This window comes from Zootoca vivipara, chromosome 8 (assembly GCF_965207765.1).
Source record: "Zootoca vivipara chromosome 8, rZooViv2.hap1.1, whole genome shotgun sequence".
Lineage (NCBI taxonomy): Eukaryota > Metazoa > Chordata > Lepidosauria > Squamata > Lacertidae > Zootoca > Zootoca vivipara.
In genome coordinates this window covers 77597914-77622590 of record NC_142591.1, presented here as the reverse complement: position 1 = coordinate 77622590, position 24677 = coordinate 77597914, and positions in this window count along the sequence as shown.

Sequence of the window (24677 nt, the reverse complement as noted above, 5' to 3'; positions counted from 1 at the left end):
GCTTAAAAGGAAAGACGTTAATTCTCTTTTGGAAAAGTTTTAAGCCCAGGCAGTTCACCAAATATCTGATCAGCAGCACATCAAGTAGGTGGAGAGACGTGTCAGAAACGGCAGCCGACCTCATTTCGGAGCCAAACTATAATATTCACAATGGAGCTTATATTAACCCATACTCAATTACATCCACTTTGAAGAGCCAATTCAGATGGAAATAGCCCTGATAAACTCCTCTGAATGGTCAGCAATTCTAAACACAGGTATGAATGTATGCATGCATGCATTTAATAGGTTCGGCGTGGTTGTAGTGGTTAGAGTGTACGACAAGGACCTTGGAGACCCAGGTTCAAGTCCCCACTCGACCATGGAGCTCGCTGAGTGACCTTGGGCAATAAATAAATCGCTAGCTAGCAAGGGCAACAGATTTTGAGCTTTTGCAACTCACCATTTCTACAAAGCCTTCTGCACAAACCCCTGTTTCCCATGCCCATATCCAACCTCCCCTGGCCTAGTGCCCTCTATAGATGTTCTGGGACTTCAGTGCCCAAAATCCCTGACCAGTGACTGTGTTGCCTAGGGCTGATGGGAGTTGGAGATCAAAAACAATTGGAGGGCAACCATGCTGCAGCACACTGCGCTACTGCAACTAAGCTCAAGGGCCCAAGGAGATGATACCTTAAACGAATGCACTTAACAGCCTACAGAGTTTTGGAGGGTGGCAACAAGAGAATGGGCCTTTTCTATGGTGGCTTCCCATCTGTGGAATGCTCTCCCCAGAGAGACTTGCCTGGCGCCATCGTTACATGTCTTTAGGAGCCAGGCCTATGGCTATTAAATAATCTATGGCCTGTGAAAGTGTGCGGGAGAAGCAATGATTCTTCAACATCAACTTCCTTGGACTGGTCATGTTGTGCGGGTGCCTGCTTATCGTCTTCCAAAGCAACTACTCTATTCCAAACTTAAAAATGGAAAGCGTAATGCTGGTGGTCAACAAAAGAGGTTAAAGAGTCTCTCAAGGCAAATAAAAAAAAATGTAGTATAAACACTGATGACTGGAAAACACTGGCCTGCGAGCGCTCCAGTTGGAGAACAGCCTTTACCCAAGGTGTCATGAAATTTGAAGACACTCAAACTCAGAACGCAAGGGAGAATCATGCTAAGAGTGATCAACTCCCGCCTGGGAACCAATGTCCCCACTGTGGAAGAATGTGTGTATCCAGAATTGACCTACACAGTCACGGACCCATTGCTAAAACTGTGTTTATGGAAGACAATCTTACTTGGCTACGAGTGATTGCCAAAGAGAAGAAGAGAGAGGGAGAGGAACTCTTATTAACTATTTATTATTATTATTATTATTATTATTATTATTATTATTATTATTATTATTATGTGTCTGTCTGTCTGTCTGTCTGTCTGTCTGTCTGTCTGTCTGTCTGTCTGTCTGTCTGTCTGCCAGTATGCCTTTTATTATGTATTTATTATTGATGCTCTGCAATGTGTTTTTAATGTTGTTTAATGCTGGGATCTTTTGATAAAGGGCAGTGTATAAAGTGTAATAATAGAAAAGGAAGAAGAAGAAGAAGAAGAAGAAGAAGAAGAAGAAGAAGAAGAAGAAGAAGAAGAAGAAGAAGAAGAAGAAGAAGAAGAAGAAGTCCACGCTTTGATATTTTTTTTAAAAAAATAACTATCACAGTGAGGTTGGCCAGTACTGAGAACGGAGTCCATGGAGACGCGAGGTTTAAGCCTCCCACCCACCTGATGAAAATCCCTACTTGAGTTTGTGGTTTGTCCTGGAGTGAATCTTCCATATTTTCTGGTTTCCTCTCCAAACTAACTTTATCCTGCTTCCTCTTACTTTTTCTTTAAAAAATAATATAAAATTGCTGCTTCCCTCTGCACGTCCTTCCAAAGGCCCATTGTTCAGATCTTTAATTTGACCCACTTCTCTTTCCCAAGGCATATTTATAGGCTGCTGTGGAGATCATCGGCTGGTTCTTATTTCTCTGTTTGAAAGCCCTCTGTACTCCACCATTCTTCGCACCAAGGTTAGGGATCGTTCGTTCTGAGTGGCAGGAGCGGGCACCAGCTGATGGGCAGGACCTCATTAGAGAGATGCTCTTGCACATCGTCCAGGATTGAAACTCTTCCTGCCTGCACACAAAAGGTTCGGGGGGGGGAGCAAATGAAAGGTGCTCCTTGCAAGAGGAGTCTGCCCATGTAGACTCAGACTAATAATGAGCAGAAAATCCGTATCAAATGGAAAGAAACTTGGTCTCAAATGGCATGGGTTGGGCATCGCATAACTCCAGCATTTCACAGCTTGAAATAGGGAGGTACTTGTAATAGTGACACCTCTGGTCTTACACTAAGGGTCCTTGGCCTCTCGCAACCTCTGCCACAGGGGCATAGGGAGATGCCGTGACACCCGGGGCGGCAAATTGCCATACACCCGGGGGCGTGGTGTCACTACCTCACGACGCATGCTTGTTACGCAACAACGCATGAATCATTACGTAGCGCTGGATCCAGCGCATGCGCAGTCAGCACCGTCACCGTGCCCCCGTGCTGACTGCTCACACCCTGGATCCAGCGCTTGCGCAGTACGATGGGGTGCCGCTGGCCTGTGGCGGCTCCACAAAGTGCTGCTCACACACGGTGGCCTGTTAAGGGGTGTCGTGCGAGAGCGGCACCCCATAAAGGCCGCCGAGCGCATGCGGAACACCGTGGAGCCGCCGCAGGCCAGCGGCACCCTGAACAGACTGCACATTTGCGGGCGGAGGTGAGGGGCGGGCCAGGGAGGCTGAGTGTCTGTCACCCCCCCCCCCAGGGTGTCACTTGGGGCAGACCGCCCCCACCCCCCGCTTGCTCCGCCCCTGCTCTGCCATCACACACTAAGGAAGGTGCTGCCCCCAATTGCTGTATGCTGCATTTGTTTATGCAGTGTATACACGTATAAGAAGTAGTCACACTCTGAAAGAGGCAGGTGGGGCTAGGGAGTCACTCTGCAGAGAGGCCCACTGCTTTTAAGAGGAAGTCTCCCCTTTTCCAGGCTAAACATACCCAGCTCCTTCAGCTGTTCCTCATAAGCCTTGGTTTCCAGACCCTTGGTCTGATGGCTGATATTGTAGCAGGGGCCCAAAGGGCCCCAATTAAGGTAATAATGTAATTCCCTATAAATCCTGGAATATGCTTATATTAGTGAATTATGGTAACCTGTTGCTTTAAAGAAACTGATGATTCAGCAAGAAGCCATCCCTACTGGGATAGAAGGTCAGCTAATACGTAAATCACAAAGAAGCAATTCATAAACTAGAACATAAATTGTTACATCCACACGTAACACAGGTTCCCATACATGCAAACTAACAATTTGTAACAGATCATGGTAAGAATCAAAGTTTAGTTAGCAACGCTTATTGCGCATGCGTATTAGATTAGGTAATGACATACATATTAAATATGAAATGAGATGATGAATATTAAATATTAGAATGATGTAATGATTTATGTGATTGGTTAAATCGAAATCCTTTGTCTGAAATGTTATAAATTCCTGCCCGACCTTTGGGCGGGGTTGAAGTTTTGCGAAAAGATTCGACTGTAACCTTATTGCTTTGCAATAAACAAAATGGACTCCTAACTCCTCTTGTCTCTGAGTTTTATTGGCTAACTCAGAAGATAAGCCATTTTTTGGCTTACAACATTATTTCTATGATACTTATGCAAGACCTATAACAACACTGGTGCCAACAACTGGTGCCCAGGCACCCACACCACAAGACTCCAACATGATGTCTTAGGCGACGTCCGAGGCCCTGCGACGAAACTAGAAGTCACGTCGTGAGGCCTTGGACGTGACCTCTGAGGGCCCGTGAGGCCTCGGAAGTGATGTCTGAGGCCTTGCTGGGCCTTCAACATGACTTCTGGTAGAAACCAGAAGTTGCTTTGGAGGTCTCTCAAGGCCTTGGATGTGATCTCCAAGGCCCCATGAGGCCTCAAAAGTGTCACGCCAATGTCATGATGTCATGATGTCATGCTATGTCGTGGATGCCATTGGGCACCCATAAATTGGGGCCCAAGTCAGTGCCCCTGTATAACAATATACCTGATATAACCTTTGGCTAAGCCAGGCTCCTCAACATAAGGAAATAGGCTCAGAAACATTCACACCAGTTGAAATGCAGCATGTTTGTGCCAGCAACCTCAGTATTAATAGCTTGGTTTATTTTAATGGTCTTACTCTTTGTAATATTAATGTGCATGTCCATTATTCGGGAAGCTAGTAAGTGGGGATTAGGAGAGAACCTCAACAAGCCTATCACATTTTTTATTTGTTTCAGAACACAGTGAGAAAGCAAAATGGAACAGGTCAATATTTTGCATGCAGTGATAAAATTGAACTGTCCCATAGTAAATAAAATATTATCCTCATGAGGAGAGGGGGTTGCTAATGACTCCATTAACATACGTTTGGCAAAATGACTACAGTTTTAATAAGACGCCCATGATGTATGGCAAGGGGCAGAGTCTTGATTTGCCTTTTTTGTTTGCCTTCTAAACATTATTCAAAAGCGCACTTTTTAAATTAAATCAGGAATTGACCGTAGGCTACATAAACAACTCACACAAAAAACAGCATTTTTTTCCTCTCAAAGCAAGCAGTCTTTTCTCCAGAAGACTAAAATAATGATAATTGCACATTCTGTCATTGTGGTTGATGGTTTCCCACACCCCTTGAGAATTCATTCAGAAAGATTTGTCTGAGCTGTAGCAAACTTCTATTCTGCAAAGCTGTAAGTGCAAAAAGTAATGGTGGTAAAACATGACCTTTTGCAAAAAGCATTCTTTGGGCATTTGTTGCTTCCACAAAACCATATTGATGTGGGTTTTTCTCCCTCCCCAGAGTGGCTTAGATGGTTTGAATTTCATGTGACAGCCCTTCAGATAAATATCAAATGAAGATGGCTATCATCTCTCCTGTTATCTTTGTCCATGGAGTTTTCTTGGCAGGGATACTGGAGTGGCTTGCCAGTTCCTTCTCCAGGTGGATCACGTTTAGTCAAAACTGTCCACTATGACCTGTCCATCTTGGATGGCCCTGCATGGCATAGCTCATAGCTTCTCTGAGTTATTCAAGCCCCTTCGCCACGACAAGGCATTGATCCATGAAGGGGCAAGGCATTGATCCATGAAGGGGGCTGGAGGAGACTCTTGAGAGTCCCACGGACTGCAAGAAGATCAAACCTATCCATTCTGAAGGAAATCAGCCCTGAGTGCTCACTGGAAGGACAGATCCTGAAGCTGAGGCTCCAATACTTTGGTCACCTCATGAGAAGAGAAGACTCCCTGGAAAAGACCCTGATGTTGGGAAAGATTGAGGGCACTAGGAGAAGGGGACGACAGAGGACGAGATGGTTGGACAGTGTTCTTGAAGCTACGAACATGAGTTTCACCAAACTGCAGGAGGCAGTGGAAGACAGGAGTGCCTGGCGCGCGATGGTCCATGGGGTCACGAAGAGTCGGACACGACTAAACGACTAAACAACAACAACATCATCATCTCTCCTGTCGGTCTCCTCTTTTCCAGGCTAAACATACCCAATTCCCTCAACCGTTCCTCATAAGGCTTAGTTTCCAGATCCTAGGTTGAAAACAATGAAGAAGCCGCAATAACTTGTAGTCTCTGAGCCCGCATTGGCTGCAGGATCTTGGGATGCTGAGGACCAGCATATTTCCGACAATTAATTGCACCAAACTGCAGTACCTAAAGCTCTCCCAAAATGATTAAGCCACCCTGAGGCTGGAAGCAGTGGTGGACTTTGGGCTCTAAAATTTCACAACACAATGTGTGATGCTAAAATTCTGCATGCGCGCGCACACCGCGTCTCATGCTCTGTTCTACAGCATTGTTGGGGGCAGGTTGAAACACTGAGCAGGGCATAATGAAGAGAAACACAGAGAGGCAGTGGTTGAGAGCACAGTTACATCATGCTCAGTAGGGTTGCCAGACTCAATAGAGGACAGGACTTCTGTGCCTTTAATTGCCCTGCTCTCTTTTGAGTCTGGAAACCTTAAAGAGAAACCAGCAGACCCTTTGCTTGGAAATTAAACAAAGGGTCTGCTGGTTGCTCTTTAAGGTTTCCAGACTCAAAAGAGAGGAGGGCGATTAAAGGCACAGAAGTCCTGTCCTCTATTGAGTCTGGCAACCCTAATGCTCAGAGAGGGGCCAAGTGTCAAATCTGGAAGCCACCAAATGTTAAAGATTCAGTGCCTGGTCCCCAGCAGTGCTTATAGGTTTCTGCTGCTAAATTTGGCAGGTGCAACAGCTCATTGTGGTCCAAATTAATGTGCAAGCAAGCCACGTCTCTGAGTCTGAGACCAGCAGCTCTTGATGAAGCCACAGGAAACTCTCTCTCCCTCTCTCCGGAGAATTCAGCAAATGGAGTCTGCTTCATGAACTAAAGGTCCACAACATTTCCTCCCAGGCACTTTTAGTGTTAAAAACATGAAAAATGCTTTGCAGAAAGAGGCCAAGGTCAATCAAATATGGCTTCAGTCGGTAGGGATGGACAAATCCATCATTTTCAGTTTTCTTCAGTCTCTCTCTCTCTCTCTTCAATCTGAAGTTCAGTTCACCCCACTTCTTCATCATTTTGCAAATCGTTTCTGCAAACAGTTAAACACACAAACAAATGTGTTCTCGTTTTGAGATGCATTTCTTCCAACATCCACATCTGTGCACTCAGTACTGCCTAATATTGCACATGGTTTTTTTTCCAAGCCTTCCCCCCACCCCTCATATTATGCTTATGGTGCATTTTCTGATTGGTTGGTTGGGGAGGGGTCGTTTACTGAGAAGAATACCAGGGGCAAAAATGTGGGGAGGATGGAAAACAGCCACAAACAGATTACCATGGTGAAGAGTAGGGAGGATTGTTCAGGAAACATACTACAGTGGTACCTTGGTTCTCAAACTTAATCTGTTCTGGAAGTCTGTTCGACTCCCAAAACTTCAAAAACCAAGGTGCAGCTTCCAATTGGCTGCAGGAGCTTCCTTCACTCAAGCAGAAGCTGCGTCGGATATTCAGCTTCCCAAAAATGTTCAAAAACCGGAACACTTATTTCCGGGTTTTCGGCGTTCGGGAGCCGATTTGTTCGTCAACTAAGCCATTCAAGAACCAAGGTACCACTGTATTTTTCCAACAGAGCCTCCTTTTCCTCTTGAAAATATTCACATGCAGGCATGCATTGTACCCCTCCTCTCACTGAGCTACAACAGCTCTCCCCAAGATAGCTTAGTTTAAACACCACATCTGCAAAGACCTCTATAATCCTCTTCTCTTGAACTGCAGTGAAGGCTGGAGAGCCATCCATTCTTCCTCCTCATCCTTTGACGTTTTCTCTCCCCCCCCCTCCAGGGTCACAACATTGCAAATGATGACATGCTCTGGCTGTGAAGAATGGACATCCTAGCCATAAATTGTCTGCTCAGGAACTCAAGAACTCATTACCTGCTCTTGCAGGACAGGGCAACAATGACTTACTAGCCTGAAAGCACTCTGGGGGGCACTTGGAGAGAACTAGATGTTCCTGGGCTACTTTTAAGTGATTTCAGCTCATATTTGGGTTTGTGTTATAGAACTAACTTTCCATTCCTCCCCCCCCCCAAACCCTGTTCTTTATTAGAATGACATGAATGGTCATTTTTCCAAACCTCTGAACCAGAACCTGGGCAGATGGGATACTTCAAGGACAAAAAAAACCCAATAAATGTCAGTGGTACCCAAATATAATGAACAAGAAATCATAAGAGCATAGCAATTGCCTTGCTGGAGTGGGAGCAAGCCACGATGCCTAGAAGTTAGCATTCTGTTTCCAAAAACAGCCAGGCAGATGCTTCCAGAAAGTCACTCTTGTTCCCCCCCCCCTGCCAAGCATCTGGTACTCTATCTTAGTTTGAGCACGGTAGGATTCCATTGAGCTATTATTCCCTCTAGCAGTGACCCTGGGGGGTGAGTGCCAACAGAAATACAGAGTTTGAGAAATCAGTGGGGAGGTAAAAAAAAAAAACACTTTTTAGGAAATTGGCAGCAACTTCTCCCCAAATAAACAAAACCTGCCCAATGGGGATTGAGGATTCTCATTAGCCATCAGATGTTCAATGTCAGCTAGAAAAGAAAGTGGGGGAAATTAGGCAATTGGGGTGGGTGGGAGGGAGGAGCGTGGATTTGCCAAGCGTGCCTTCCTCTTAGCACGTTTCTCCCTTGCGTCCTGAGATCGAGTTTCTTCAAAGCCCATGACACCTTTGGTAAAGGCTGTTCTCCAACTGGAGCGCTCGCAGGCCAGTGTTTCCCAGTTGTCAGTGTTTATACTACATTTTTAAAGATTTGCCTTGAGACAGTCTTTAAACCTCTTTTGTTGACCACCAGCATTACGCTTTCCATTTTTAAGTTCGGAATAGAGTAGTTGCTTTGGAAGACGATCATCAGGCATCCGCACAGCATAACCAGTCCAACAAAGTTGATGTTGAAGAATCATTGCTTCAACACTGGTGATCTTTGCTTCTTCCAGTACACTGATATTAGTTTGCCTGTCTTCCCCAGTGACGTGTAAAATATCTTCGCAGAAGCTAACAAAAAGCTTTGTCTATCACACCTACACCCATCCTGGGTCATAGGAAGGTTTTGTTGGCATTTCTTCCAGATTAATCAGATTAGAATCCTGAAGGCTTGAGAGAAGCCAACTGGGTGTCACTCATTAAGTGGCTTAGAAATCGCAATGCCATTAGAGGCAGCTTGATTTGATAGTTGAAACAGAGCCCCAGCCAACCTTTGTACTGTGAGCTAGTGAAAACCTGGTCTAATCACCCTCTACTAAATCTGATGACAAATCTCTTAAAAAGAGAATACTTGGGTGTGGTTCCTCCCACAAAGCAGTCAAATTGGCGTGCTTGGCTTCCCCACTCCTCATGTAATCCTTACAACAACCCTGTGAGGTAGACTAGGCTGAGAGGAAGTGACTTGCCCAAGGTCACCCAGTGAGCTTTATGGCTAAATGAACCCTAATGTTGTCCCAAAATGAACCATAGGCCAGGACATGTGCCATGACTCCCAAGGACATTGCTTCTAGCTTAGCAGGGCTGAAGTTTCACTCCAGCCAACCTTTGAAATAAATCCTTTGATGGTAGCAAAAGAGTTGTGTCATAATTGTATGGCATTATGGTTCTCGACAGGAAGTGACTTAACTAGATCACTGGCCATTGACAAAGGGCCTAGGAAGCTACAACTGTCAAGTACGAAAAACTTTCCTGAGTTTGATGCCTGATGTTTGATGACATCTTGGATCTGAACCATAGCCTGAGAAACCAAGGAGATTCAGATCTTGCCTACCTGCAGCCAATGGCCCCACCCGCTGTTGTTGTTTTCTTTCAAGCTGGGCTCTCCAGAGAGGGGGGGAAGAAATGCATTATGGTAATTTCTGATGTTTTCTGTCTCCACTTTTCTCTGTATAAATGACTTAACTAGGTCATGAAAAGTATAGCTGAAGGCAATTTGGGACCTGTGTCGAGGAGACTGTTACAGTCAACTACAACAATTTATTTTTCCGTAGCAGTGTGGGAAGGAAAAGAAGAAGATGGACTGGAAATGACTTTGCAGGAAGCTGTGTTAACTGCAAATCCAGCGGCTCTCACAAGTTTTCAATATTGGAGCAATGGAGTTGATTCACAGCTCCAAAGTTGTTTACAGGTCTAAGGCTGCATGGTTATGTTGCACAGATGACAACTACGCAACTTTTGTTTAAGGGTCTTAGCCTCATACAAGAGGGGAAGCCCCTCTCTGCCTCAAGGCTAGAATACATTCTTAAACAGAAGAAAACGGAAGAAAGTTGCCTTGAACTGAGTCAGACCATTGGGTCCATCTAAGCTCAGTATTTTCAACACTGGCAGGCAGTGGCTTTCCATGGTATCAGGCCAAGTTCTGTCCCATAGCTACCTGGAAATGCCAACCCCCTTCTGCATGAAGGCAATATGCCTTACCACTGAGATGTAGACCTTCCCTTGCTGGGCTAACTCCTGAACAATGCTCAAATTATATTGGGAAGTGGGGCAACTCCCTAACATTTTGTGATGACCCTGCCAAGCTCCTTTCTACTCGAGATTTTGCAGGAAATGAGGGGAGTAAGGGCTGCAGCATAGGCACTGAGTGCTGCACATTGTAAGGCCAAACTAGATTTAGATTTATGAGCATGTAGAGCACGCAAGCAGGTAAACCAAGGGTTAGGGTGTTGCCCCCAGTCTCTCCTTGCCAGGGACTGGAGGGTGGTCATCAGCTATGGAGGCAGAGCTAACTATCTCACCGCTTCTCTTCCCATCCCTGAGTTCTACATCAGGGGTGAGGAACTTGCAATCCACCTGATGTTTTTTTGGACTCCAACTCCGATGATAGGAAGCCATCCCGGTTTCTGATTTGATCCCAGAATGTCCCACTTTTCCTTAGGATGTCCCTGTTTTCATTGGAGAAATGTTGGCAGGTGTGGAGTTATTCAACCCCCGAGCCCTCTGAAGGCAATAGGCAATCCTGTATAGGGATTGTTTTTTAATGTTTAATGTTTTATTATTATTTTTATATGTTAGAAGCTGCCCAGAGTGCTGGGGCAACCCAATAAGATGTGTGGGGTAAAGGTAAAGGTAAAGGGACCCCTGACCATTAGGTCCAGTCGTGACCGACTCTGGGGTTGCGCGCTCATCTCCCATTATTGGCCGAGGGAGCCGACGTATAGCTTCCAGGTCATATGGCCAGCATGACAAAGCCGCTTCTGGCAAACCAGAGCAGCACATGGAAACGCCGTTTACCTTCCCGCTGTAGCGGTTCCTATTTATCTACTTGCATTTTGACGTGCTTTCGAACTGCTAGGTTGGCAGGAGCTGGGACCAAGCAACGGGAGCTCACCCCGTCACAGGGATTCGAACCGCCGACCTTCTGATCAGCAAGCCCTAGGCTCAGTGGTTTAACCACAGCGCCACCAGGGTCCCTCTAAGATGTGTGGGGTATAAATAGTTAAATTATCATTAGGGAATGAGACATCCCTCTTTTCATTGGAGAAATGTTGGAGGGTATGCTAACCTGGCTACTTAACAATGACTTGCCATTCTTAAGACCTGGCCTATCAACTCATTTCATAATGTGTTCATGACCAATGGCAGATGGCCGTGAAAAGCCTCCATGGTTTTCCTTGGTAGCAGAAACTGAGTTCCCTTTGCTGACGCAGGAAAGTGCCCTGGCGTTTTTATGGCTCCTTGTTAAGTGTTGCTAGTGGAGTGCTTTGACATCAGAGGAGCTCAGAATGCGTCAGCAGGAGAATTATGGAGCGAGGAAATTGAGGCAAAGCTAAGACAAACTCAGCATAAAGAAATCCCCAGGACGAGAACTCGCTGTCAGCAAATAATTCCTCTTTTGGAACATCATATCGATATCCTTCCCCAAAATGAAACACATCAAATTTTACCAAACTTCTGATGGGGACTATACTTAATTCGGCGCTTCTCCGTGGATATTGAAGAGGTATTTTGTCAGTAAATTGCAGTGATTGTAAACGGCTCCCAAACTGTGGAGAATTGTATAGAAAATCACCTATTCTGTCAGCACAGAAGCAAGATGAGGGAGAAGAAAGCTTGGAAATGTATTAAATAACTTTAGATCACTTAGTTAACCTCTTTTCTTTAGCTGCCTTTCCTCTCCATCAGAATGACTCATGGCCACCTTGACTGCACACCAGGCGTGACTCGCATGTGCCACTGAAAATGGCATCCCTGTAGTGGTTTTAGGAAGGGGCTTGGGCAAGATTCTGGCCTCTTTCTCTTGGTGCCAGCTGATCAGCAGGACTTGCAAAGCCCCACGCATCAGAATTTGCAATCTCTGAAGATCACCTGATTGTGGGTTCTTGCTCTTTATAGGAAGCCACCCTATACTGAGTTGGACCATTGGTCCACGTAGCTCAGTACAGTCTACACTGACCAGAAGCAGCTTTGCAGGGTTTCAGGCAGGATTCTCCCCCAGCCCTACCTGGAGATGCTGGGGGTTCAACTTGGGACCTCCTGCAAGCAAAGGTAAAAAAAAGGTAAAAAGGTAAGGTAAAGGACTGGTTAAGTCCAGTCAAAGGCAACTGTGGGGTTGCGGCACTCATCTCACTTTCAGGCCAAGGGAGCCAGCATTTCCAGGGTCATGAGGCCAGCATGACTAAACCGTTTCTGGTGCAGCAGGACACTGTGACAGAAACCAGAGTGCACAGAAACTCTGTTTACCTTCCCACTGCAGTGGTACCTATTTATCTGCTTGCACTGACATGCTTTTGAACTGCTAGGTTGGCAGGAGCTGGGACAGAGCAATGGGAGCTCTGTCACGGGGATTCGAACTGCCCACCTTCCAATCGGCAAGCCCAAGAGGCTCAGTGGTTTAGACCACAGTGCCACCCATTCAGATGCTGTACCACTAAGCCATGGTCTTTCCCCAGTTAGTCGAGAAAGTCTTACGAAGTAGCTTATAAAGATCAGTAATGAGACTGACTGTCCTCAGGCTTATAGTTAACAAAACACTGCACAAAATGAGAAGGGATTGAGAAGGAAAATGCTTAGAAAATGAGACCCAGACAGTAGTTATTTGTCGCAAAGATGTGATTGCAAACAGCTGGAATGGGAAGAATTCAATGAGAGGAAATGTGGAAAGGAGAAAGTGTGGGACCATCAGCATCATGCTCTAACCCAGGGGTCCCCAGACTTACCGGGCTTCGGGCCGGTGCCCACCGCGCCGCCCGCGCGGCGGGCCGGAGGGCGGGGGAGTGCGCGCCCGTGCGCATGCGCACACGCACACGGTCGGGAAAAAAATCGCTGAAAATCGCTTGTGCGCATGTGTATGGGCCTCCCCCGACCCGGAAGTGCATCGGAAATGACCTCTTCTGGGTCGGGAAAGGCCCATACGCATGCGCACAAAGGATTTTCAGCGATTTTTTGCCGATTTTTAAGATCGTCGCCGCGCGCCGTAAGAGCGGGCGGCAGCAGCGGGCGGCGGGGGTCGTCGCGGGCCAGATTGGGAGGTCGATTGGGCCGCATCCGGCCAGGGGGGCGTAGTTTGGGGACCCCTGCTCTAACCAGCTGAGCTAGCCACCAGGTGACAGCTGGTGAAGGGAGGAGCCTGATGAAGCTGAACTCTCATTGGAGCACATGGAGTGACTCTGCTTACTTTCTCTACCTTTGCCGTAGTTTGAAGGAATGACTGAAGCCAAGTTGCAGCTGGTGATGGAAGGGGGAACCTGGTAAAGCTGGTCTCTCTGTTGTGCCAATGGAGTTGCCCTCCTTGCTCTCTCCCTCTCTGCCACAGCATGACGAAATGACTGTCGCCAGCTGACAGTTCCTGGAGGGAGGAGCTTGATGGTGTTGGACTCTCAGCAGAACTGGTGGTGGTCCTTCTCTCCTTCTGCTTGAGCCTAATGGAATGAAGCCAGTGCTGTCCCCTCTGATCGGCTGCAGCTCTGCAAGATCTCAGGCAGATGGGCTACCTCTGGGTGACCCAGAGGTAGCCCATCCTTTTTCACTGCCAGAAGCAAACCAGGAAGGTGCCTTCTGCCATCCCCACCACCTCCAACAGCCTTCTGATGAAGCCTCATTTACCCCTGCAGGTTCTCCTTGTCTCTCTGGTGGTGGCAGGGCTGGTGGGGCACCAATGAGAGGGGCCACCCCATGGGATTCTGCCACCCAAGGCAGCTTCCTCAGTTCACCTCATAGACAGCCCAGCCCCGGAGAGACCTATATTCAAATCCACATTCAGCCGTGAATCTCACTAGGTGTCCTCGGGCCAGGCATTATCTGTTACCCTTATGTATCATAGGTAGGAATGAAAGAGAAATTTGATTCAGTTCACACTGAAAGGTGAACTTGCCAAATTTGCAATTTCCGGAACCGTCTGAAAACCAAAGCAGAACCACCCTTACAAATTTGCACTTCTCCGAATTTTGCAATGAAGTTCTCCAGCCAAGAAATGTGTTCAGAAATGCATATACTGCGGAAAAGTGTGCATGAAAATGCATTTTTATATTAATACAAAAATGCTTTCTGTTAGGGGAAATTGGTTTGCAAAAAAAATCATAGCTGCCAAGTTTTCCCTTTTCTCGCGAGGAAGCCTATTCAGCAAAAGGGAAAATCCCTTTAAAAAAGGGATAACTTGGCAGCTATGAAAAAAATGTATCACACAAAAATTGCATAGACTGATGTATTTATCTGGAGAAATTTGCATGAAAATGCTAGTGAATTTTCTCAACGACTATTTTTTGATTAACACAAACAAACATGGGAATGTGGAGAACTGAACTTAAAATTGGATAAATGAGGAACTGGGAGAACCTAAAACTGAAATAGCAACCCACCCCTAAGCATAGGGTGGTTGTGATACTAGAATGCGGGCTATAACCACATAATTTGGCTTGTCTGGATGTGCTTGTTTAGATGTGTGGGGCAAGGTGTAACATACAAATATCAGTATTTTGCCACTGAATATCCATTGCTGGAAGGCAAGAGTGCAAGAGGGAAGGTGCCCACATTTCATATTTCTGCACTTCCCCAAGGCATCTATCAGGCCACTGTGGGAAACAGGATACTTGCCTAGGGTGGATTATTTTTTCCAATTCAGCTGGGATCTTTTTTTTTTATTTATGCAAAGTTCATAATGATGGCTCCAATGCAAGCAATTACAATACGACAAACAGACAATTATTCCATCAGGTGCGTAAGTAAACACTTGAGACACAAAGAGACTTGTGTTTATGCAAATCCTCTTAGTAATCAAGAACGCTGGGAATGAAAGACATGGAACATTCCTAAACAAAATTATCTTTCGGGTAATTTTGCATAGGTAGATTTGGTGGCAGAAAGCTTGAGCAACTGCACTATTAAGGGAAACACAGCTCAATAATTTGGAAGGGAGTTTTCAAACAGTCGTAAAACTGGAGATGGGGCACACCCTTCCTAAATTCTGTTGACAATGTGAGAGAAGAAAAAGCCATCAGATGGGAGGGAATTGTTGCAGGAGGCACAACAGATTTGCTTGTTTGCTTCATTCTTATTCTCATTCATACATATAGGTCCAGTGCTCTGTATGTGGATTGGGTCCTCCCACCCACTTGCAAAAAAAAAGGTAAAGATCTGCATAAAATTTGCATATGCAAATTTGCACATGCAAATTCATGTCCTCTTTTGCTGGTGGAGTGGAGAGCCCAAAAAGAAATCAGTGACCCCCCACACAGAGTAAATGTTTGACGGACAGAATGGGAGCAGGTTAAGCTTTCCCTAGAGCTAGAAGGGGTTGGACCCATTGAATTTCTGCCTGCCACACAGCTTTTAAAGGCATGATAACCCTGCTCCCCCCCAAAAAAAGTCAACCCTAAACCAAAGCCTAGGTCACAATTGTGTGCCCACTTACCTGGGAGTGACCCACATTAAACGCAAAGAGACTTACTTCTAAATAGAAGTGTTGAGCAGCTAAGATAAAGTGAAAAGCAGGTATATATTTTGTATCCAAAGATGAGCCATGTTCTATGGGGCTGGGGGAGAGGAAATGGGAGTTGCCATGAGCCGGTGTGACCAAAGCAAAGCCCTAAGGGCTCCCCACAAACATTTGGCCACCATTTTGAGAAGGGTTCCTCAATAGACAACACCTTTACCACCTCAACCTGAGAGTTGGCCATGAAGAGTCAATTGAATTACTGTATTTTTCCTTCTATAAGACGCCCCCCATGTATAAGACGCCCCCTAATTTTTGACATTATTTTAAAGGAAAAAACAGTCTTATACACGGAAAAATACAGTGGGACCTCGACTTACGAGCTATTCGACATCCGACGTTTTCAAGTTACTAGCGAAAAAAATGGCCACGCGCTTACGATTTTTCCAAAGGGAAAGCCCGTTCATGGCTAGATGCGGTTTCCTCGACTTACGAGTTTTTAGATGCGGTTTGCTCAACCTACGAATTTTTCCGTTTCCATTGCATTCCTATGGGAAACCGCTTTTCCTATGGGAAACTCAACTTATGAAGTTGGCGACCTACAAGTGTGCATTCAGAACGGATTAAATTCGTAAGTCGAGGTCCCACTGTACGGTAAATGTGAGTGTTGGTAAATGAAGGCAAGGGCAGTGAGGGCAATGATAGAAAATGCTGCTGATCAGAAATAGCCAGGGGGACAAAACAGCACTGAAAGAGCACAAAGGCTTGGTGAGATTAGTAGTTTTGTGTCGCCTCCTTCCAGTCGTTTGCATGGCTGTGCCTAAAATGCTGCATTGAATGGAAGCAAATATTGAAACGAGTGACTACTCGACACACACTTCATTTACAAGCTTCCCTCGCATACAAGTGTTTGCTGGGCAGAAAAAGAGCTCTATTTGAGGGAAAGTGCTAGGGAACTGAACAAAGGACATTGCTGCACAGTATGCGGCTGTAATAAAAACTATGTTTAAAAATCAAAACTGTCACACTTCTAAAACTTGCTAAAAGCAAGTTTCTTTGTAGTTCTCAGCTCCTCCTGGTGCATATTTTTCTCACACAGTGTGGAAAAAAAGATTAAAGGTTTTTTGCCCCCTAAGGGGGAGATTTACCCTATTTCTCGAGTGTAACCAACTGTTCTGAACATCCTGGCCATCGTCTACCACACAATGGGAGCAGCTTGTGGTCAGATTCTTTCATCTTTCTTGATTATTTGCACCTGCTGGAACTGGACAAATGCACCTGGCCCATTTGTGATAGCAAGAAGAACTCTGCTGGATCAGGCTAACCAAATGCCTCTGGGAAGCCCAGAAGCGGGGCATAAATGCCACAGCACTCTGCCCACCTGCGATTGATTCCCAGCAGCTGGCATTCAGAGGCCTACCACCTTTGAGAATGGAGGTAGAACTTAGGCTTCATGGCTGGTAGCCACTGATGGCCTTGTCCTCTGTGCATTTGCCTAATCCTTGTTTACAGTCATTCAGGGTGGTGGCCTACATCTTATGGGAATAAATGGTGCACATCTTATGAGAGTAAATGGTGAGTAGGGCCGTCTTACCCATAGGTGCTAGGGGTGCAGGACACCCAGGCGCCAGGCTCTCAGGGGTGCCAAGCCGAAAGTCCGGGGCCTGAGAGTTGAGTCCGGGGAAGAGCCCATCCGTCCGTCAGGCTGGAGCACCACGACAGGCTCTTCTGCTCTGGGCGGCTCTCCACCCCAACCCCTACCCTCTTGCCCAGCATCTGATGGCGGAGTCGTCATCAAAGCGAGCGGGCGTTCCAGGTCCCTGGACAGGCTTTCGTGAGCTGCCCACAGAGGCTTGCCACTTGGGTGCCCAGCAGCTGCCGGCCTTAACTTTCCTCCTTCCCTTTCTCTGCCTCCCAATTTTTAGGTGCCTTGCTGGAGACGGAGGGCAACATGTGAGCAGGGAGGGCAACACAGGTGACAGAGAAATTGGCTCGGCGGAATCCCTGGCCATTTGATTTGATTTGTAACTCCCTCCCTGTCACCAACACCCAGCATCCGACCGAGCTCCGGCCACAGCAGCTCTGTCCAGAAGCCCGGGGGGGGGGGGGCTGCCGGGCAGATTCTTGCACCCTAGCACTGCATATGCTTAAGGCAGCCCTGTGTGAGAGTGAATGCTTTCTTTAGAAAATTCATAGCACATCACACTCACTGGTTCCTGGAGGGCTTTATGTTGCACAGTAAGAAGCAACATGAAATATCTAGTAGTACAAAAAAGCTCATAGGGTCGCTGAATTCTGAATCCATGCAGAGGCCAAAATGGGATAACTGCCATTTTGAGAGCAGGCTTTTGATTTTAATACAGGTCTACAAGAGTTGAAATTGTGGTCCAGAAGTTGGGACTGGAGGGACTAAAGGTAGCTTATTCAAAACCAACTACTAACGTTGTGATTGAGTCAGAACTGGAACCCACTGCCTCCAAAAATTCAAATTATAATACACAGGAATATCAGAATTTGGGCGCTTGTTTTGACCCTTACCCCAGTTTCTATAGGTGGCAGAATCCCTGGCAGGTCAGTGTGCCTATTGAGTTCATAAGTGTTTCACAGCTTATTTCTTTAGTCCAGCATGTAAATTACCTGAATGCAGAACAAACTGGCTTTGAGGAGAGTGAGTAGATTTAAATCAGTTTTTCTCAAAGTGGGCGATATTGCCCCCTGGGTGTGTGTGTGCTGGAACACTAGGTGCAACTAGGGGGGTAACTGAATAAAAATAAGGGGGCTGGGGAAGCATAAAGAAGAAGAGAAGAGAAGAGTTTGAAAAAAAGTTCGTACATGTTTCATCAGTTGTGGTGATACTTACAGATGTAAAACAGAGTTCAATGTTAGTATAGTAGATTTTAATAACTAATTATATAATTTCAAGCTTCAAGGTGTTTTATTTATAACAACATCTTTACTATGTTGTAGAATAAAAGAACACAAATTTGTCACTGCATCTTTCTGTTTGTTTGCTTAAAGAAGGTAGATTTCCAGGGGGGTGCTGAGTTTTGTTTTGTTTTTTTCTGAAAAGGGGGTCGGTAGGCCAAATAAGTTTGGAAACCTCTGATTTAAATCAAGGTGAAGGACTAGTTCAAATCACAACAAATCAAAACTAAAGGAGAATGCCATTGATGTAAATCAAGCCCCCCACGTATGGAGATCACATATTTCCTGATCAAACATGCATATTAATTGGTTAGTGTGACAATTAAAACATGTTGGTTTGCAACTAAAGAGAGCCTTGATACTCCCTGGGAGCATATTTCAAAACCCTTTTATCATGCTTCCCTCATCTCTTCTGCGGCAAAGAACTATATTTGTTTAGCAGCAAGCGGGTGAAATGGATTTCTGTTTGAGTCTCACTGTATACCATGTAGTGTCACGACTGGGCTGAGAGTGGATTTGCAGGTGCCACCAATCGGTTGGTGACATTGTGATGTGAGGTGATTGAAAGGTTAGTGGCCCTGCCTGGATGTCAAACTTAGCCCCACGGTATGTTAAGAAAAGTCACTTAAATAGCACAGGTGGAGTCTACAGAGAAAAGTCCTGATAAGTCTTTACTGAACAAACTGAACCAAAGCAGTGTATAATCTGAGGAGAAAGAAGCAGGGAGGTTCTGTCTCTCAATTCAGGGCTTGTACATAGCAGAGAGATATACAACCAAAAATACAGAGAAAAACTCTCTCGGAACTGCAATCAGAGGACATGCCACGTCATTGAATATCACGCCACTCAGTCTGTTTGCTAAGCAACACCCCTGCTCATCCCACCTACAGGAATCCAAGAATCCTGATTTGAAGAGGGTGTGTGTGTGTGTGTGTGCGCGCGCGCACAACAGGATATCTCCGACATTCGTGTTTGCATATGAATGAATAGTTTCCCAAGTAGCCAGGTCTCTAAGTGCAGATTAATCCTGTGTTTATTTGTCTTGGTGTTGCATAAGTCCCCCTTTTCCTTTCTGATGCAGGAGTCAGAAGGCAGGTTTAAATCAGCAAACATAAGCATCACAAATAAATCTATTATTCGCTAGTAGGTGCTCAGAGGAATAAAAAACTGAATTAGTTCATTCAGTGTGCATTGGAATTATTCATGTCATTTCAAATGCAAAGTGCAGGAAATGACACTTCCCCCCCCCCTCCGCCCCGCCTTGTTGACACTTGCCAATCAACATGCACCGGTCATGTTAATAATCTGAGGGTGACAGATTGAGGTCAGACTCTGTTCATTATTCAAGGGCAACAATTAGATCTTTGGAGGATTAGTGCTCAACAGATGAAAGGCCACTGGGGCAAAACTATCACCAGTAGTATCCAGATTCCAGACTAAGGGAAGTCTCGTGATAATCCTTGCACTGGAGCTGGAGCCAAAGACTAAGATCCACAGCATGTCAGGAGTATGGGCAGGAGTCAGGCTCTGGGGCCTGTAGTGCTTTGCCGGACTGGGGCCTGCCTCAGCTTGTGCTGGAGAAGCAAGGAGTGGCCACTCAGGTGAGGCCTCAGCTTGTGCTGGAGAAGCAAGGAGTGGCCACTCAGGTGAGGCCACTTGATACCTCACTGCAACTGGTGGCAGGAGCTGGGAGGGATAAAAGCTCAGCATTTCCCTTCAGCTCTTTGCCACAGCAACGCTATCCCTGCCTGGTTGCCTCTGGCCTCTTGCTCCTTGGACCCTCGCCTTGCTGACTCCTTGGACCCTCGCCTTGCTGACGCCTTGCTCCTCGACACTTGGACCTTTGCCTTGGCGACGCCTTGCTCCTTGACTCCCAGACCTTCGCCTCTGCCTTGCTCCTTGACCCTGCGACTGCTTGCTGCTGGACCCTCAGCCCTGCACCTGTTCCTGCTTCTACACCACCATCTTGCCTCTGGTCCTGACGTCCTCAGCCAGGGCTTCAACCGCCCGCCAACCGGACCGTGACACAGCAGGTTTGCACAACTTGCTACAACTCAGCAAGGCAGTGTAGTGTCAAGTGGGTCATGGGCAGGAGAACTGGACTCAAATCCCCAATCAGTATGAATATTATTGGGTGGCATCTAAGGGTGAGTGAATCTCTCCATTTCAGTTCCTCCTAGTTTCTTTCCACTCCAAAGTTCAGTTCTCCACATTTCCACATCAATTTGTGATCATCACCATCATCACCATCAGTCCTCATGAAAATGCATCAGCATCGTAGCACGGATTCCTCCCAATGTGCACATTTTTGTATGACGTCCTGCAAAGCAATTTCCCCTGATATAATGCCTTTTTGCTTGCATCAGTAATATCTGCATTCTTATGCACACTTTACCCTAATATATGCATTTTGTGCACATTACTCGGTTGGGGAACTGATGACGGAGTGATGGTGTGAACCCTTAAAGTACGAACTCCACTCAAGATAGATGGTGTTGAATTATTTTAACAGATTTTCTTCATAGGGAATGGAAGCAAGCAAGAAACAATGCAAGCCATATTACGGTATTTCTGGTATAAAGTGTGTGTGTGTGTGTGTGTGCGCGCACACACACACACACACCACTTAGTTTTGGCACAGAAAATTCCAAGGCAGGATATCTCAAATTCTAGATCTGTTCCTAAGTACCCTCTATCTTTCTTGATCCCAGACTGACTAACTGCTTTAACTGACAAATCCCAACTTTTCCTTCCCCAGCATTCTACCCTCAAGGAGATTTGCCCTGGGACATCCTCCAAGTTTTTGCCTCCTCGAATCCAGTCACGTTCTAGAACACAGTGCATCACGAGGGTTTTAAAGGTTGCAAGCACCAGCACTTTCCAACTGAGCCTGGAAAAGAACAGGTAACCAGTGCAGCTGGTATATGATCACTGCGATGGGCTCTGATTGCCACCCACCCACCAACATTCTGGCTGCTGCATGTTATACAAGCTGTGGGTTTTTTAAAAACAGTCTGACATAGCGAGCTCTGAAAATTACGTGACTTTTGAGCAGCTGAGCACCAGATTCTCTTTCTCCCAGTGAGATGACACTTGGCAAAGCAGCCCAAGCTGATAAAAGCTCTTAATTCCTACAACATCTTTTAGACCTCTCTCTCTCTCTCTCTCTCTCTCTCTCTCTCTCTCTCTCTCTCTCTGTGTGTGTGTGTGTGTGTTTGTGTGTGGCAATGCTGAGACCAGTGGAAGATCCAAAATGCATACTTGAACATTCAAGGGGGAGAGCATCCCTACCTCGGACAAGTTATGCACCCTCTACTAGGATCAACAAAATGTAAGAACATCAGAACCCGCTGGATCAGGCCAATGGCCCACCTCATCCAGCACCCACTTCTCACAGTATCCAACCAGATGCCTATGGGATGCTCGCAAGCAGGATCCAAGCAAAACAGCACTACCATCCGGCAGTTTTCAGAAGCTGTTACTATAAACCACGCAGTATCCACTCATGGAGACAGAACAACATCATCATCATTTAGTAGCCACTGATAGCCAAGGTGACATCCAGCTACACACCTAAATCTGTTATGGATTTCCCTCAACCCTCCAGAGCAGATCTAAGGAATCCCAGAGGGAGAAGGGAGGAGGGAGGATGGGGAAATTCAACTGTGCAGGTAAAACTCTTTGCACTAGGGGAGCAGTTTAGTTGGACGTCAACCGTATTTTTTTTTATTTTTTTTTTGCAGCAGAGTGGAGAACCTGGAGAGTCCTAAGTGCAAAGTTTGCAGTCCTGTTCTAAAAATATATGTTTGATCTGTGCTCCCTATGTGTCCCCCCCCTCCACTGCACTACTGGTTTTATTACGTTGTCTTGAGCCCTTTGAAAGAAGGTCAGAGTTAACATGGGGCTAGCCATAAGGAAATCAGCCTTCTGCAGCTCATGTGAATGGGTCTTTTCTTGATAGACCCATATTCTGTTCTAGGCGAAGCAGCAAACCCAGTATATTGGTGGATGCTCCAGTGTTCCACCGTACAGAAACAGTGAGCTGTATCAAGCTCCAAAGTTCGCAAATGGTGCAGCCCTCCTGGAATTCTCTTGATCTGGGTTCTCCCATCCTCAGATTTTAGAGTTTTGAAAGAATTGCCTGCTCTTGCTTTCTGAAGAGAAACCATGTGTTAGGGAATCTCCATTGTTCCATTGTTAATTTTGCACAGAGTTCTGTATTTTGCCGCTGGTCCTCTAGACTTGTTGCCATCTTTCCTAAAGCATGGTCAGGGGACCTGTGTTCCCATTTAAGTTGTCGGACTCCAATTCCCATCAGCCCTAGCCAGCATGGGAAATGATCAAGGGTGATGGGAGTTGTAGTAAAAAAAACAACAACCATGCCTGTCCTAAAACATCCTAATAAAATGAGGAGTTGACTGAGCTCTTATCAATGGGAGAAAACATCTAGGAGTGATTGTGTCAACCATCGGAGAAATTGCCCTCTTTCAGAAGTCAGCCAAAGCCCTGCAAGGTCTAACAGTCAGGGGTAGTTTGGTGACTTCTAAGGTAGTTCATAGCTACTCAATATCACTTCCCTGTTTGTCAAAACTGTTATGTTCTTTGGGGATGTCTGTGTGAATTTTGCAATCAGAGTTGTGTAAAGTTCTTACAGCTGGCTTTTGCTTTCTACAAACGGGTCATGCTATTCTTGGCTTTCTGAAAAGGAAGGTGAAGAACACACAAATAGTCCCCAAGCCAAAACATTGTGTACAAAACGAAGAATGGAAAATCTCACAGAACAAACGGCATGAGAAAGAATCAAATACATTTTTTCCTGTTGGAGTGGATAAGGGTACTGCAAAGTTCATCAGAAGGTTAGAGCTGTTGAGAGAGGATTAGACAAATTCATGTAGGTTAAGTCTATCAATAGCTGCCTACTAGTCATGATCAGAGATGAGCACATCTGTCAATTTTGGTTTTTCTTAGTTTCTCATTTATCCAAATTTAGGATCAGTTCTCTACATTTCCACAACAGACCACCGGATGTAACATACTTCCAGCACAGTTCCACTTCTGAAGTTCGAATTCTTTTTATAAAGGGAGGAAGCAATGCTTCAATGCCTCCCAAGGAAGATTTTGGACAGTCTCAAACAAAGGATGTGCTCTCCCAAGTCCGCATTCCCAGCATGTTCACACTTACACTTCACACTGGCTTAGTCATGACCACAAAATGGAAGATGGCCGGATCCCCATGCTCTACAGGCTTCAGGCACCAGGTCCATCAGCAGACCAACTCTACATTACAAAGATGTCTGTAAAGGTGACACGAAGGTTGGCAACATCAACCCCGCCAAATGGGAATTCCTTGCAAATGACCACAGTGCTTTGAGACAGACTGTCAGGTCATATGCATCCATAGCAGTGGCCAGAGGGGAAATGACTGCTTGGGAAAGAGCAGAGAGAAGAAACGCCATGGGGCACCTGAAGCATCGCAACCAGACTCCTTCATCTGCTCCAGCTGCAACAAAACATGCTTCTCCCATGTCGGTCTCTAGAGCCACAGCAGGAATTGCAGCCTTCCAACAGTAAGACTTCACCCAAAAACATGCACTCCACCATTGTCTCCTGGGACAGTCAACCATCTTTAGAGCTTTCACGATTACAAAAACAGACTGAAAGTGTCCAGGCCTGGTGAAATCTCAGAAGTCAGAGATTTCTCCTATGTTATCTTTTTGAGTCCTGTACACGAATTTTTTTCCTTCTCTGTGCCTTTCAGAGCCAGAATGCATTCTGCAAAAGAGCATCAACTGCAGAAATAATTATGAACTAATTTTTAAATAATTATAGCTGCCAGCAATCAGCTACGGTACAGCAGAGAACCTGTGTCCCTCCAAAACTTGCTGGATTGCAAATCCCATCATCCCTGACTATTGACCATGCTGGCTGGGGCAGATGTTGCTAGACTACAAATCCCATCACCCCTGACTATTGCCCATGCTGGCTGGGAGCTAGATTCCATCAACATCAAGAGGGCTGCAGATTCCCCAGCCTTGGAGTACAGATGGTGTACATGTATCTGTCAAATGATACCAGAGCACAGAACAAATATTTCTGGACTGCATAGAGAAGTCAGGGGTATGACCATAGCGCCAAACCAATAAAGGTAAATAATCAGATTCTGCTAGCTTCATCATTTGCTGATTTCATGCTATTATTTGAATGCTCCACTCTCAGCTACATGGATCTTGTTTCTCAGCGCAGGCCGTCAAACTGCAGCATTCC